Source organism: Armigeres subalbatus, chromosome 3 (assembly GCF_024139115.2).
Source record: "Armigeres subalbatus isolate Guangzhou_Male chromosome 3, GZ_Asu_2, whole genome shotgun sequence".
Taxonomy (NCBI): domain Eukaryota; kingdom Metazoa; phylum Arthropoda; class Insecta; order Diptera; family Culicidae; genus Armigeres; species Armigeres subalbatus.
In genome coordinates this window covers 18,877,973-18,889,455 of record NC_085141.1, presented here as the reverse complement: position 1 = coordinate 18,889,455, position 11,483 = coordinate 18,877,973, and the positions used below count along the sequence as shown (strand labels likewise).

The following is an 11,483-nucleotide window of genomic DNA, read 5'->3' as shown; positions in this document are numbered from 1 at the left end:
ACGAGTCCAGTATTGCCACCTTAGCTGCAGTTCTGCAATATTTTCAGCAGTAAGGAGATGTGAAGTGACCAAAATCCACGGCCTTGTTGTTGGCACAAGGGAGGTAGAGTAATTCGAGAGGTTACTGCTAAGTGATCAGAAATCGAAACTGCGTGTGTGTGGATGTTCCAAAGGTGTCTTACATATATACGATCCAACCGTGATGTAGAATTCGCTGTGATATACGTGTGGCCGGGCTCTCTGGGACGTAGCCTGATCGTAGCCTGATATATGTCGTTTAGCTGCAATTGTTGACTTGTTGTTTGTAGTGACGGGCTTGTATTGTATCCGGTTGCATCGGCTTGCCGCAGCACGCAGTTAAAGTAACTTGCTAGAATAATGTGCTCGGAGTGATTACGAAGATAGTATTACAGAGTGGTGTTGAAAAAACGTTCTTGTTGCCTGAATATGCAGTGCCTGGAGGAGGATAAACGCAGCCTAATGTAATATTGTGAACAAGTATGGCAACCAAACGGCTGTCCAAGCTTCTCTCTACATTCGAGAACGGGATGTGGATCATGGCGATTGCGGTGCCTCTCCGAGAGTGATCTACATTGGCTATTACATTGAAGCCCGGAATGGTGAGTTGCTCGTTTTTTACTTCCTAGATGAATAGAATATCGACGTCTAGTGTTCGGGTGAATGTCCGAAGAGCATTTAACTTTGCGTCATTCGTGATAGTATTCACGTTTATCGTTCCTATTGTGTAACTAGCGAAGATGGTGGATTAGTGTTGGGTGTCTTGATTGTTAGCAACGTCGTCACTATCGCAACGCATTTTTATACCAGCTGGACGTCTGGAGCGCTTGCTGGACGTTGATGAGTGAGTTTCGTCGCCGTCGGGTTTTTTGTACTGCCCCGATTTTCGCGTTATCCTCACCCATTGGTCAATCTCACTATCTCTTGGTGCCGACGTGTTGATTTCAGCTTCACGAGGAAGGATCACCGGTGGAGGCATTAAGACGCTTGTGGATGGATTTGCGTTCGTGGTAGTTGAAAGCTCTGATGGTTGCTGTATTGTCCTTATCGTTAGGGGCTTCGTAGAAGCCCTGGAAGAACAGGATCTTTGTGTTCGGAACTGAGGTTTTCATGACATCGGCGTACGATGTTTTGCTCGCTGCCAGTTTTTGAACTATGCACGAACTCGTTGCAGTATTTACACGTGTGCTGCTGTCCGAAGTACGCTACGTTCGTCCTTTCTCCATCAATTGTGACGTACGAAGGAATGTTCTTTTTGACCGTCATTCGTACGACGCGAACCCCAGTCGGCAGACCAGAGAACATATGGTTAGCATCCCACAGTTCTTCTCGGATTGAGTGATGTTCCCCGAATGCATTCAGGAACTTGACGTTTTATCGTTTGTGACGTCTTCGGAGAGGTTGAAGATCTGAACTTCTACCGCTCCATCCTCCATTGCTAGACGTAGTTTGTAGGGTTTTCTATCCACCGGCAGCTCATGCTTGCTGTCGTGCTCTTCGACGATCATTTGCGCCAAATCGAAGCTAGTTGCTTTCACGAAGGCAACACCGGTGTTGCGACTGTATTGTATGCGCAGCACCTGGTCTCGTGTCAACTCCAAGGTTACACCAACGAGTCCTACGTCACCTTTGCGTACAACCCGATTGGGCTGCACCAGTTTTTTCTTTATTAATTTCATCCAACTGCGGCAATGCCAGTGAAACAACTTGCCAGGATTGCTTAGAATCCTGTCTGACACTAATAACCGCTTTCCATGATTGCTTTTCGAAAGTCTAATCAGCCACCAGGAAAAGTTAAGTTTTTTTTCAGAAATAGTCCAGTCGGTAGGTATCATTTGGACATTGAAACGCTTGGCACATCACCAGCGGATGCGAGAAGGAAGGTTCTTATACAAATCTGTATTGAAATTTGCCATCCCCTGTGTGAATACACGAATTTATGAGTGGGCTTTGTTAAGCACATTTCCCAACCATTTACTGACCCGAACAAATCATACATTATTCTCCTTCTTCTCATTGGCATTACATTCCCCACTGGGACATTGCCGCCTCGCAGTTTAGTGTACATATAGCTCTTCTACAGTAGGTTTTCAAGTCGAGTTGCACGGTTAGCACGGGGATACTTTTATGCCCACGGAAGCCAAGAAAATTTCTAGCCCAAAAATTTTCTAAACTGGACTGGGAATCGAACCCAGCCACCGTCAGCATGGTCTTGCTTTGTAGCCGCGCATCTTACCTAAGGAAGCATATATACATAGAGAAAAAATATTAAATATCATAAAGTTTCCTCATCCTCTGCAAACATAGTAAAATCACATAAGATCATGATACCTTTCTAAACAAATTACTATTACTTAAGCTAACTTCGCTAATTGACAACCACCTCCACAAGCAGTAACAACCCCAGATCAATCAAATAAAAAAAGATCAATGTACTCCGGATCCCACCCCGTTGACAGTTAATTTTCGACCATGCCCATCGTTAAACAGTTGATGACAAATTTTCTCGTTACCACGGACAGTGGCTTTGGTGAGTTCCATCCGCATGACAGCAGACAAAACCGACACGCTTCTCAATCCGGGTCCTTTTCGTCCGAAAAATAAAAATTGAATAACCGGCAGAAGCGATGCGACAACATCGACATTCTTTCGAACGTTAACGTTGTCGTCGTCGTCGCCGTCGTCGGTCGGACAAAAGTCCGCACTAATCTCATCGTCAGCCCGGCAGGATTTGAAGCCGGGAGGATCTTTCTCTCCCTGGGACCGCTCTCGGGTCGTTCATCATTTCGAGCCGTCCTTTTAATGGGGCCCCAGATCAAAAAGGAATTTTCCGCTGGCTAAATTGGATGAAGAGCGGAACTGAGAAAAAACGCTGCACGGCGGTGGGCTGACGGAAGAGGACAAAGCTTTTGGGTAAGCCTCGATGAGCTTCGAGTAAGACCAACTGCTATCCAGCGATATTAACATCGTTAGTTTCCTGGGTTTGCTCTCTCGGGTACGATTGGGAAGTAGGATTCGTTTAATGTGCGAATTGAATTTTTTTAAAATCCCTTTAATTTCATCATAAATATTCCGGATTGGGCCGCTTTAAATCGATCGAGGACGAATGAGTGTTCGGTCGAAAAGCCATTAGGATCCGACTGTGAGATAATGTCAGTTTTGTGACAAGTTATGTCGCTTGTTACGAGTCGGAACTGTGGACCATGGGGTGCAGGACAATTGACACACACACAAACTTTGCTTTTGCTCAGTCACTTTCCTTTTCGACAGTTCGGCACCAGTGTTGCCACATGTATGGATTATCCTCAAAGTTCTACCAAAAAGGTATTAAATTTTCAAAATAAACCTACTTTCTACGACAATGGAAGTGTTTTGATGGAACTTCCTATGGGCATTATGGTATTTCCGGCAGACTCCCGGCACAAGCTCGAAAACCAAATATAGAAGCACTGTTTTGTCAAAACTCCTCTATATTCGTGTGTGTGCTCACTCGAGAATTTACGATGCAGCTAGTTGAAGATACAATTGCGCCTTCAACCAAGAATAAAATATTTGCTGTTCAATAATGTACCATTAATATAACTCTTGAATGTAGAAATCTATTGTAAACAAATTTGATAGCAAACAATTGCCATATTGTTTGGCGGCACCTTTCTTCGTTGAATTAAATTCTGTGCATCTAGCAATTGAGGGTAACTTGTGGTAACTGTCTTGGTTCTTCATCTCATACTAACCGACGACAATGATTATTTTTCGAGCTGAGATGAATTTGTGATAGAGATGAAACATTTCCTCTGCCTGTAAATTGTGTATCATTGCAAAGTGTCCATATAGAAAGTTATACACATGCACACACCCCTTAATCCGTCTAGCTTAATTGAATCAGAATATGTGTCTCGAAAATTTGGTTTTGCGGTGAACATCCAACATTTCACTACAACCCATCAATCCATCCCAGAGAGGCAACACTGCTCGGAACATCACCGACGACGTGATTGGATTATGCTGAGCACTCGAAACATAAAGACAATCATCGCCGGAAACTCCTCGTCTTCGACACATGGGAAAATGTGATACCGGGAAGAGCGAAACTTTGTGTCTCGTTTTACAATCTCATGTCATTGCTGTTTACATTCTAGGCATTATTATTGTACACGACTGGAATTTTCACTCCAGCAGCCAGCCAGCCAGTCAGTCAGTCAGTGCAGTGTGGTGGAGGCGGACTGGCACGGTTGCGAAAATTGCCCTGGGAGTTCCGGTTCGGGTTGGTTTGAGCGTGTGCGTCTGGACCGAACCGGAATGGAATGAAATTCGTTGAGGTTTTTACGGTCTGATTCTTGCGTTTTGCTTCCAGCTGCGATTTGAACTAACCTGGGACCGCATGCCTTGAGTGCATGCATGGAGTATTGCCCAGGGAGTCAGTAGAACACGAAAATGATGGCGATGTTGCCTCACTATGTGTGTAGATAGATGTTATCCGATGGAACCCAAGTGCAGCAAGATATGTAGCAGCTGGTGAGATAATATCTGGTTAGTGCTCCATTTGCTAGTTGAAATATTGTTTTTATTTTGTTGCAAAATGTTGCCGAACATTCGGAGGAAGGTTCATTTAATAGATCACTATCATTTTATGCTTCTATCATGTTCCACACGCTCGTAAGCTAATAAAAATCCTAACAAAACACAGTCAGCAGCTTTCCAGCTGAAGTCTAAAAGTTTGAGTCAATTCACATTTTGCAAAATTTAACCCTCTGAAACTTTATGGCATCATTATTCCTCATTCAATATGAAAGATTTAAGGGCATTGTGGAAGGTGTATTTAGAGCAATTTCGTATGATGTATACCTTTTTCTCTGATTGCCAATACTTTTGCGCTATTTTATTACTCGTATTCGTATGGTCTTGAGTTAATTAATTTTTTATTGAGAATCGTAATTTGAGAGCCCAGAACGTATGAGGAGCAAATCAAACTTTGATTAGGTTAAAGTTTTTTTTTAAATAAAATTATAAAAACACAGATGATTTCGAATAAAAGTGTGACTGAAACGTAGTTTTAATCGTATTTTTAACCCTTTGAATTTTATTTATTTCCTTAAATGTACCTACATTGCATTGGGTGCAAAAAAAGACTGAAAGTTTTAGATTGGCTCTCATATCGTGAAACATCAACCGATTTCAACAAAAACTGGAAATGATTTAATGACACGCCCGGTAAAAAAATCAGAACCAATCAATCCTGTTCGTGCATCCCCAACACGGATATCATATTGATGTAAGGTACGCACCTTTTCGTCCATCGCTTCATTTTTTCTGTGCATACAAAGAGCCGTGTCTTGCGCGCGTCATTCTGGTTGGAGACTTCACGGCGAGCGGCCTTGCCTCTGAGTAACTACGGCTCGGTGGCGTAGATGGAGGAAAAATTTCGCTTGGGTCGTCAACAGCAGCAACGCGTCATTTACAGTCCAAGGATTCCAAGGAGCGTGTACCAGCCGGCGTCCGTTGCAACGAATCATCGAATGGCGGTCGGATCGCATTGGGCTTTCGTGCTATGCGGTTCTTTTTTTCTCTTTGCTGAAGGAAGTTTTTAATACTACCCGAAGCTATTTTACTTTCAACAGTGCTTCTTAGCGCTATTTGTACCCACTGATCCCGTTTCGATATTTGCTTGGACCCGTGCATTCGTTTTACGTTGGACCCGTTCGCGGAAGTAAAATTCCGACAAGTGGTGGTAATCCTGCAGGGACACCTTTCTGGGAAAAACCCTCTTAGAAGCTCTAGTCGCCACGCGCAGCAATGAGCATTAATAAAAACAAGAGGAAGGGTGAGTCTCTGAATATTCCACTTCCTTCTAAGAAACAAGATTTCAAGGTCGTCCTGCCAAAGCGCGGAAAAAATAGAAAAAATGTAGCTACACCACAAACTACCCAAAAAATTGCCAACCTACTACTGATAATCATCGTCATCGAGAGAATGTCCCACCACATAGGCTCATCAGAATGCACTGAACTGCAATTCGGCAACCATTATTTTCCATCGTCAATCATCATGGCGTCCATGTCCATCGATGGCCATTGGGAAACCCGAATAAAGACGTCATCGCATTCTCTTTTGTACCAACTTTCCACACCGTGAAGGATGGAGTTCGGTATACCAGCGTTCATTGCTGAATGCCATATTGGTGATCAGGCGAACTATCATCAAATTTGAATTTGCAAAGTGGGTTTATATTACAAAATTATTATTTGGAATAAAGTTAATTAAATGTTAAAGTTAAGAAAGTTAAAGTAAAGTGGACTTAATAAACAATTAGATAAGAACTTACTTGTGAATAAACTGATACGTACCTGTGAAGAAGAAGAAGTTACCTGTATTTTAACAGATACTTACTTGCGACTTGACCAGAAAAGAAAGTGTCCTTTGACCACCCTCCATCATTATTGAGCATTCGGAACACAAACTGGAAAGATTATTTTAAATTGAATGATGGTTCATATTAACCTTCTTCGGATATTAGGAAAAACTTACGAATAATATGTTGGGAACATATTGACCCAGAAATGTAAAACAGTCAAATTCTAACCGAATTACAAAGTTTATATACCGTTCGAAAGATAAACTCATCAATTTTGTGGCTATGTGGTGATATGATGGTTCTGGAGGCAATGGCGACCAGGAAACGATTTCCACGAGGACCTTGTCGGTTATAAAAGGGAGCATAAAAATCGCTCCACATATGCCTTTCGATAGCTAATTCTTCATAGATTCTCTTAAAACGGTAATGTATGGTCCATGAGAGGGCAAGTGCAAGTGGCCACTCCTGGTACATGCAAGGTGCCCCCGAGGAACCCGCAGGAGGGAGAATTTCCGTTTTAGCACCGAAATATGCCGTGCAACGGCTCTTTGGTCATGATTTTCCATAAAATAGATGATGATGCGCTTGAAATCGATAATTGACCACATTTTCCACTCTTGGAGCCTATGAGGTGCCCTCGGGGAACCCGTAAAAAAGGACATTTCCGTTTTATCACCAAAATATGTCGTGCAGCGGCTCTTTTGTCATGATTTTCCACCAAACAGATGGTTATGCGCTTGAAATCGATAAGTGACCACGTTGGCCACTCCTGGTACATGCAAGGTGCCCCCGAGGAACCCGCAGGAGAGGACATTTTCGTTTTACCACCAAAATATGCCGTGCGGCGGCTCTTACGTCATGATTTTTCACAAAATGGATGATTATGCGCTCGAAATCGTTAAGTGACCACATTGGCCACTATTGGAACCTATGAGGGGCCCCCAGGGAACTCGTAGAATGGGACATTTCCGTTTTAACAACGAAATATGCCGTGCGGCGACTCTTTCGGTGCTTTTTTTTCCAAATTCTTTATTAAAGTGATTTTTAAGTGTAGTACAAAGTTCATCATTACTCTTTCGGTGTGTTTTCCCACCAAAAAGATGGTTATTCGCTCAAAATCGACAATTGAACACATTGGCCACTTTTAGAGCCTATGAGGTGCCCTCGGGGAACCCGTAAAAGGGGACATTTCCGTTTTAACACCAAGATATGTCGTGCGGTGGTTCTTTCTAAAAAAAAGACAGAACACCGTCTTCGACCAGAGGTCGTACATACTGAACACTTAACACCTAGACAACGGACAGGACACATAACACCCAGTGGACTTCCGGATTTTCGGATAAACTGATACGGTTGATCAAGGCGACGATGGATCGGGTGATGTGCGTAGTTCGAGTTTCAGGGGCATTCTCGAGTCCCCTCGAAACGCGTAGAGGGTTACGGTGGTAAGGTGATGGTCTCTCGTGTCTGCTATTCAACATCGCTTTGGAGGGAGTAATACGAAGGGGAGGGATTGACACGAGTGGTACGATTTTTACGAAGTCCGTCCAGTTATTTGGTTTCGCCGACGACATTGATATCATGGCACGTAACTTTGAGAGGATGAAGGAAGCCTACATCAGACTGAAAAGCGAAGCTAAACGGATTGGACTAGTCATCAACACGTCGAAGACGAAGTACATGATAGGAAGAGGCTCAAGAGAGGACAAGTTTGGACGAGTTTGCATCGGTGGTGACGAAATCGAGGTGGTTGAAGAATTCGTGTACTTGGGCTCACTGGTGACCGCCGATAACGATACCAGCAGAGAAATTCGGAGGCGCACAGTGGCTGGAAATCGTACGTACTTTGGACTCCGTAAGACGCTCCTATCGAAAAGAGTTCGCCGCCGTACCAAACTGACTATCTACAAAACGCTTATAAGACCGGTAGTTCTCTACGGACACGAGACCTGGACGATGCTCGTGGAGGACCAACGCGCACTAGGAGTTTTTGAAAGGAAAGTGCTGCGTACCATCTATGGTGGAATGCAGATGGCGGACGGTACGTGGAGGAGGCGAATCAACCACGAGTTGCATCAGCTGTTGGGAGAACCATCCATCGTTCACACCGCGAAAATCGGACGACTGCGGTGGGCCGGGCACGTAGCCAGAAAGTCGGACAATAACCCGGTGAAAATAATTCTTGACAACGATACGACGGGCACAAGAAGGCGAGGTGCGCAGCGGGCAAGGTGGATCGATCAGGTGGAAGATGACTTGCAAACCTTCCGTAGACTGCATGGCTGCCCAAGTAACATTTTGAGTTTTATGATTGACTACAAGAGTATTTATATCCTACAACAATAAAATCCTAGTCAAGGCATTTGCTCCTTCATCGCTTACACTAAAACCTCTTGAAGAGTAGTATCTGCCTAGTTGGCCCACTCTTGAAATGGTTTTGAAGGCTAAATGCAAGACGTATTTCAAGACCGGAATGTGACAAAACCTGAATACGAACTCGACACCAAAAACCTTTTGAAATCCATTTTTACACTATTATAAAAGAAAGTTGATCTTATTTAAAACCTTTTCTAAGTCACTTGATCTTGATGCCTGCAAAGTTCTCCAGATCTAGCTTTATGCAAACATTCGCATGAAATAATAAATTTCGTTCAGTCTCAACAAAATAAAATAAAGTTTATTGTATATGGATCCAAAAACTCCATAATCAAATATTGAAATAAAATATTTTAAATTATTGATAAAAATAATGAAAGCAGAATTAGTCTATGGTGCATCAATTTCAGTTGCCAAATAAGATTTACTGTGTCATATGATGCGAAACCACGATATAATTGATGCGCTCTCAGTAAACCCCGTTCTAACAATTATTTTTCGATAAACAAATTTATGTTAAATTTGCACATTTCTGCAATTTTTTAATTATTTGTTTATTTTATTGTTTGTAGCTGATTCGTTTATAATATATCGTAAAAAATCATAAATATAATGCAGTATTAATATATATTTTGATTGAAATTCTCTACCCATGTGAAGTGAAAAAAATATGGCGATGGCATTCGAGTTAATTTTTCAAGATTTATTTGTTCAAATAGGTTTGCTTCAATGAAATCAACTATAAAATCATAATGTTTAGATGTGGCATTTACGAAGGCTCGTCTGAGTGTTACAAATGTTGATTGGTCATTTTTCAACATATATGATGACCAGAACTAGAGTAAGTTTGACAGTTCAAGTTTCTCAAAAAAAAAAAACAAAGCGGAATGGAAGGAAGTTATGGATAAAGACTTCGAATTGATCGTTTAATACACGTAAGTAAAGAATGAAATATTACTCCACTAAGTTGTGACGGCACTTTATCGGCCGGAAGAAAAAATGCGCATTTTCGTGCCACCGTTAACGAAGACGTGAAACATGACTGGAGCGCACCGTGTTATTCCCTCTGTCTTTGGTTCTTTCCAGTTTATCACCTCGCGATTTCGGAACGGAAAATTTTGATGTCAAGATGATTGCTAAAGCTGAAAATCTGCCAGCATGCATATTGAGAGTAAGCAAACAGTATGGTAATATTGCAAAGCTATTTCTTTTGCAATAATGAATGTTTAGGCTCTTATCACTCGTCGTCACTTTTCAGTTGTTTTTTTCTTTCTTTCAGAGATGCGTTTGTATTTTATGTAGCATTAGCATTAGCATTAGCATTAGCATTGTTACGGTGTAATTCGTAGATTGGACACTAGTGATACTCATGTTTTACTTTTGAGATCCTTATCTAGAATGCTATCAGAAATCAAGAAGGGGAGTGGTCCTTGATTCCAGTCTTAAACAAAAATAACAAAAGCATGAGGATTACTACTCCTGGCCACGCCCATCTTCACCGTAACTAGGGAGAGGAAGGAAGTGTTGATGTAGTACTTACTTAACGAGAGGCCACCGACTTAGCGACACCCTCATAAGTACCACGGAGTTGGATAATGAAGAAGGTATTCGTTGGGTCAGGATTTGCCTGTAGCTGGCAATGTAACCGTGGTAGATCTTACCCCGTAACACACCACGTAAAGGTGTCTACCCAGCATTACGGGTCTGCGTTTGTATTTTATGTAGCAACCACAAATGCTAATTGATCTCAAATAATGCCGAAAGTAACTTTTAAAGTAACAAACCGACTTAAAGAAGTATTTCGTCATGACAAATAAACCAAACATCAAAGAGTTTTAATGTTATTTCCCAAATAAATTTAATCAAGGCATGGAATGCCCTAATAAATTCATATTTAAAACTTTATAGCTTTTGGAATTTATAACCTGCTTTAAAGGGTTTTGACAACCACTAGATGATGCGACATAATTCATGTGAGTTAAATACTTTTTCTAAGCCGAATAGCATGCTTATTGTCGCAATAAAACCGCAATAAATTACATCGAATGCCAAAGAGCACTGTGAATGTTACTTGGGTGGCGACGTGTAGCCATGGACATTTATGGACAAATGCTTGCATACTTATTCCTTTATTTAATAGACGGGATGAGATGAAACTTGCATATAAATATGGGATCACTTTGCGGGACGAATGATTTGACACGGCGTTGACTAGGTTTAAGTAATAACTAATTTATTTAGTCCAAAAGGGGTTTCTTAAATATTAATTCGAACAATGTGAGTTTCAGTTCTATAGTTTCAAAATGTACAAAAGGGTAGCAAACAATTAAGTTTGGATTCAAAAGGGTTTTGTGTGTACGATGCGACGACTTAGCAAAAAATGTTGCGTCTCATTGCGATCAATGAAAACTAAGTGGAATTCTTACTTGTCGCCCTGATCGAGTGACCGTCGTTGGCTGTTGAAACATAGTAGTTGTAGTTGAACGATCACATGAAGCTTGTTGCTGGTCATCATATGTATACGCTGGTTTTAACCTATCGATTGAAACGTTTACGATTCTTCCATTGATCTTGATACGGTAGTGCTTGCACGTACGCCCAAGCACAGGATAGGGGCCGTCGTAAGGTGGAGATAGCGAAGGCCTAATCGAATCGTTGCGAACGAATACATTCTTGGTGCAAATCTGGATGAACAAACACAGTAGCTCTACCGTGCCAAGCTGTAGATGATGGATGA

The 11,483-nt window shown here is 41.9% G+C and overlaps 1 protein-coding gene across 1 annotated transcript in view; it reads left to right on the top strand.

The window, feature by feature from the left end:
• Window positions 1-599: 599 nt before the first annotated feature.
• The window catches only part of LOC134219303 (uncharacterized), a 621,614-nt gene continuing 610,730 nt past the window's right edge, over window positions 600-11,483 (top strand). The window contains exon 1 of the mRNA XM_062698024.1: window positions 600-620. The gene's annotated coding sequence lies outside the window, so the exon portion shown is untranslated. The remainder of the gene's footprint in view (window positions 621-11,483) is intronic.